This window comes from Brassica napus, chromosome C3 (genome assembly GCF_020379485.1).
Source record: "Brassica napus cultivar Da-Ae chromosome C3, Da-Ae, whole genome shotgun sequence".
Classification (NCBI taxonomy): Eukaryota; Viridiplantae; Streptophyta; class Magnoliopsida; order Brassicales; family Brassicaceae; genus Brassica; species Brassica napus.
In genome coordinates, this window is record NC_063446.1 from 72,519,739 (window position 1) to 72,525,896 (window position 6,158).

Genomic DNA, 6,158 nt, shown 5'->3' on the forward strand with positions numbered 1-6,158 from the left:
CTTTGGGTAGAAGACTTTCCAAAGACTTTGTGGGACGTCTTCTAGCATAAAATACATTAGAAGACTTCTCAAGAAGTTTGCCAAGACTCTTCCGAGAGTTTCTGAGAGTCTTCCAAGAGTCTTCTGAGAAATCTTCCAAAGTCTACCTCATATCTGAAAAATCTGCATATTCAAAAGCATTCAAATGGCTTCAAACAGAGAAATCTTCAAAAATAATTTTTTATGCTTAAATAATAAATAAAACAATCAAATTATGTTGAATCAATAATTTTTTAGAATATAATATATAAAACACAATTCATATCCAAAATTTGTAAAACTTTGAGCAAAAAACAATGGAAGACTTCCTGAAGACTTCGTGGAACGTCTTCTAGCATAAAATGCATTAGAAGACTTCCCAAGAAGTCTTCCGAGAGTCTTCCAAGAGTCTTCTGGGAAGTCCTCAAAAGTCTGATTTAGATCTGAAAATTTTACATATTCAAAAGCATTCAAATAGTTTCAAAACAGAGAAAACTTCAAAAACATTTTTTTATTCTTAATATTAATAAACAAAAAACTGTCACATTAGGATGAATTTATAAATTTTTAGAATCCAATATATAAAACACAAAAAATACATATCACAAATTTGTACCACTTTGGGCATGAGACTTTCTGAAGACTTTGTGGGAAGTCTTCTAGCATAAAATGCATTAGAAGACTTATCTAGAAGTCTTCCGAGAGTCTTCTGAGAAGTCTTTCAACGTCAGTCTCAGATCTGAAAAACCTGCAAATTCAAAAACATTCAAATGACTTCAAAACAGATAAAAACTTCAAAAATATAATTTTAATGCTTAAATAATAAACAAAACAGTCGCAATATGTTGAATCTATAGCTTTTTAGAATATAATATATAAAACACACAATAATACATATCCAACATTTATAGATCTGCCTTTGAATGAGTGAAAGATGAGAACCATGTAATGAAAAAACTGTAAAAAGAAGATAAATTTGTGAGAAGACATAAGAAAAAAAATGAAAAATAGATTTAAATTTGGTGTTTTGATGTTCAAAGAGATTAGAGAGAGGTTGGAGAGTTTTAGAGTGAGAAATATTACATTTTTGTTACAGTCATTTGAGAGGAGGAAAAAGAATGTGTAAATTTTCTTTATATATGGAGACAAAAATTTCAATTAGGTTAAATATTTTTGATATAAAAGACTTCTAAGAGAAGACTTTTTGGAATGTTTTCTAAGAGAAGATTTCTTTGAAAGTCTTCTAGATCCTACATTCACTCATCTATGTTAAAAATAATTCAAATTTAGTAAAACTAAATTTTCATCGTTTTTAAATGTTTATTAATACATGATTTCTATTTTTCTTTTTCAAAATTTTTTTTATTAAATTTATTATCTAATACATGAGAAGACTTTCCCAAGAAGACTTCGGAAAGACTTCTGGAAGACTTCGATTTAGGCAGGAAACCTAATTTTTTCTAAATTTAGTTGGGGACCCTAAATTCTACTAAAATTTAGGCGGGATTTTCCAGAAGACTTCTTGGTAAGTCTTCTATGAGTCTTCTAGACCCTATAATCAAATAACTAAGCAAAAAAACAATTTCTTAAACTTGTAAGATATTTAGAAAGTATTTAAATAAAGTTATTAGTTAGTCACTAATCACATATAGGTCAAATTTAAAGAAAAAAAAAGATGAGATTTCAAAATCTAACCCTAAAAATACTAACAATACTACAACATATGTTACCATACCCTAAACCAAAGACTATCATGACTCAATCTACATTCACTCATCTATGTTAAAAATAATTCAATTTTAGTAAAACTAAATTTCCATCTTTTAAAAATGTTTATTAATACATGATTTTGACTTTTTCCCTTTGAAAATATTTTTTATAAAATTTATTAATTATTTTTAAGATCTAATCCACGAGAAGACTTCCTCTGGAAGACTCCTGGATGACTTATGGAAGACTTTTGATTTAGGCGGGAACCCTAAATTCTACTAAAATTTAGGCGGAATGTGTCGGAAGATTTTACTAAAATTCTACTAAAACATAAAGTTACATAGGTATATGTAGAGATTTTTGTTACTATTAAATGTGGTGCGTTTGTAACATTTGAAGTCCAAAGGACAAAGGATTTAGACAAGTAGTTGTTGCCAGAGTACACATTGAATTGGTCAGATTATCAGTTGTATTGGTCGAGAAACTGCTTCTTTGATAGTTTGGAAACTATTGCAAAATGCTAGAATGAAAAGACCGCACGTGATGCCGAGAGAATAAACAGATATCATGGTATGGAACAATGTTGCATGGAAACTTGTCCGAAGATCCGTTTCACGTTTCAGAAACGTTTCGGAATCGGAATCTCTCGGAAACTCGCGGAAGCTCTTAAAAATCTCATCTTGGAAATTTGATGAAAACTACGTTTTTATTTTGGAAACTCGCGATTCTGTTTTGGTATTTGTGCACAATAATGTTCGTCTTCTATGTAGACGAAGTCTTGCATACAAGGATGGTCCCAATCATATGTGGGATGTTAGAGGTGATCAATTTGATTCAATGTATGAGATTAATCTTGGGAAACTTGAGTGGTTTGAGGATCTTTCTCTTGATAAACCTAAGTTGGAAGCAGTCGTGTTTGATGTAGCTAATGAAGATGAGGTTAAAGATGATATATATTCGTGATCACTGACGTGATGTTATGATTTTCATCTTTAGTTAAGTTATTTAATATTTAATTATTGAGATTTGTTATTTTGATTTTTATGACTTTGATGTTTAATGATTGGCTTATTTCATATTGGTATGATTAAATAGAATGGCTATAATTGTTTATTTGTGTTCTTAGATATACTAAACATAATAAAATGAATTCACATATTAATCAATTGAATATATATATATATATATATATATATATACACTTAAATACGTTTCCAAAACGTTTTCAAAGCAAAAAAATTCAAAAATTACGTTTCCACGTTTTGAAACGTTTTGTTTCCGCATATCCGTTTTCGCTTCCATGCAACCTAGGTATGGAAGGCCAAGTGATGTTAAGTTGCTCGACAGGTGCTTCAATTTGAAGTTGAGGTTTGTAAGAAGTAATGGTACATGAAGATTCTTCGTAAAATTTACCAGTTTAGAAACTCTCGCGGTTCGGCTTAGATCGTTCGAGAAATCTCGAAAAACATAATTTAAGTTTTTAGGGTAGGAATGACCATAGAACTATTTTAGAAGTTTTTATGTCTCGGAAAGCAAGGTTTTGGCCAATGAGAAACATTTCTATCAATCCGGATCAGACAACAAGACGTTCAGAATTAAATGTGGCTCGTTTAGGTCTGTTTACGACATGTCGGGTTTGTCCAGAAGCTGCTGAAGGATGCATCAACTTGCTCTCCTACTTCCAGTAGCTGGACATGTGTCTCTTCTTGACTGGACCACGTCCAAGCAGCTCTTGTTTCTTTCCTATTGTCTGAATTGGTGGCTGGCCATAAATCTTATTTTAACTGGACACATTTTGTGGCTGCACACCAATCTGCTTCCCAATGGTTGGTTTAGGCGGCCACCGCCTCCTTCTTGTTACCCACGAGCTAATCAATCCCCTTAGCCATTCCCATCACATATAAATATATCATCACCCCTTAATTCATTTCCCACACTGAAAACCCTACCATAGGAACCCAAGAGCACCCGAGCGATCCCGAGCCTTAAGGTTAAACTTCCAGTCTTTAGTTTTTTCTTTTAAATTTACTTTTTTTTTTTTTAGATTTAAGTTTAGATCCTGGTTCCGACTAACGAAACATCGGGAATCCGTTTATTCAATATTAATTCGATAAAAGTTTTGAGTCATGTCGACCATGAGATAGAGATGATAGAGTCCGATGAAAATATCGTGCTAGGCTAAACCACCCAAACGCCCAGGTATGTTTTGGTTATGGCTGTGATTGTTGAGTGTGCGGTTAGTGCCTGCAAAACAAATGTATTTGCTGATACATTGCTAGATTGCACGTTTAGAAATATAAAGACACGGCAAACTTATTAACTTTAACTTAATCCGGATCAGAGGTGTTACACACGGTATCAACAAAACTGAGTCATTTGACAAATAATCAAGTGGTTGTTAACCATGTTTCCATTTTCTTTGTGATTCCAAGTTTGGAGCTGTACTCCACATTTCTTTTCACTAGTAAAAAACATGGGCATAGCAACGAATTTGCCACGCAAATTTCATAGCAAAATTGAAGGAGCCACGAATTTGCTACAAATTTGCCACGAAACGCAAAACATAGTAATCCCTTTCAAATTTCGTAGCTACGAATGTAAACGTGGCAGCAAACGGTCACGATTTTGCTACGAATAATTCATGGCTAATCTACCAAATAGATTTTAGCTACGATTTTGCCATGGAATTTTTGAAATTGCCACGATTTTGCCATGAAAAATCCGTAGCTATTTGAAACATTCTACCCTAAACATGTTTTTAACCTTTAAACTCTAATCTTTTCATACTATAACCTCAAAATCCTAAAGTTAAACTCAAATTTAATTATTTTAAAAATTTAATCTCAAATTTTAAATCTAAACTAAAAACACTATACTCCAAACCATACATTGTAACCCTAAACCTTATACCCCAAATCATAAAATCCAGACACTAGTTCTAACATTTTCAAATTTAAACACCAAAACTTAAACATGAACTACTAATCTAAATTTTTCAAATTTTATTCTCCAATTTTACTCTAAACCCTACACCTAATACTCCAAATTAACCTTCTATCAAAAAAAAAATCTTATATCATAACACACTAATTAAATAACTTTATAAAATTATATTAAATCAAGTTGTGTTGCCCTTAACACCCGAACCTAAACCCCAATTATAAATTTAAAACTTTTCAAGTTTATATTTTTAAATTAGTCTTTTAAAATTTCAAACTCGTACAATAAATCTGTACCTCACTACCTATTTTCTTAACTCCATACCTTTAATCATAAATATAATCTTTCAACTTTAAACTTTTAATTATCAAACCCAAATTCTAATATATTTAAGTTGCAATTCTATTGAAAGCAAATCATAAACAACAAAACCATAAATATAATCATAAACTATGAAATCTAATCATAAACTATTAAAGAAATAGAGTGCTTATTTCTCATTGTTCATTTTGGAATGGTGTGGATCACCATTTTCTGATCCTAACCATTGACAATATTTGATCCAACAGATCAGATTGATTTGCTTTTGTTTTAACTCTTTCTTCGCTTTTCCCCTCACAAACTCCATCTTCTCATCTCCTCTTTCTTTTTTTTTTGACTAAGATTACTCTTTCTTCTCCTGCTCAACCTCCATTCAAGCCTGCCGTCGTTAGCATCAGTAGCCATTGTTGTGGAGACCAAGACGATTTCATGATTCTGTGTTCATCCTCTTTCTTCATCTTTTGTGAAGAAGCAAGTGTTTCATACTCTTCCTAATCTCTTAAGCTATTTCTAATTGTTTTTTTTGTTTTGTTTACAGATCCGAGAAGGAGCAGAAATGAAACGGGAAGGAGAAGGAGCAGACACGCCGGAGGTGGTGGTGTGACGGAGGAAACGCTCCGGAGGTGCTATATATTGTGAAGGAGCGCACCGGAGCTTGTGGTGTGACGAAGGAAACGCCACAGAGATGATGGTGAACTGCGGAAGATACAGCGGTGGAGGTACTGAAGCCTACGGTGACGTCTCCGGAGGAATTCTGTACGATGAAGTATTTATGTATATATATATGTGTATTTTGTGTAATCTATATACTATACTAGGACCGGCCCGCCCTACGGGCAGGATACTATTTTAAAAATTATGTAAATAATTAGAGTAAATATTCAATATAAATTGTTATATTTTAAAATATACATATTAGTTAAATTCTGTATATGTTATTGTATTTGATGACTAAATATACCATGGCGTATTGATAAGTATTTTTTTTCATGGTGCCGTCACATCATTTTTAGAAATTTTCTGGAGTTGGATGAATCTAAAGAGTATTAATAGTGAGGAAATAGACAAACTTGTAATTATATATTAAGTAAGCATTTATGAGTAAAATTTATTATTAGCTGGTTTAATTATTAGTTGTGTAAACCGGAAATACTAATATTAAAGTACCG

At 32.0% G+C, this 6,158-nt stretch overlaps 1 long non-coding RNA gene across 1 annotated transcript; it reads left to right on the forward strand.

Annotated features, from left to right (window-relative positions):
• Positions 1-488: 488 nt before the first annotated feature.
• Positions 489-5,920, forward strand: LOC125583530. The gene is made up of 2 exons (XR_007320551.1): positions 489-3,718; positions 5,528-5,920. It is a non-coding gene; the product is annotated as an uncharacterized LOC125583530 (long non-coding RNA).
• The last annotated feature ends 238 nt before the right edge of the window (positions 5,921-6,158 follow it).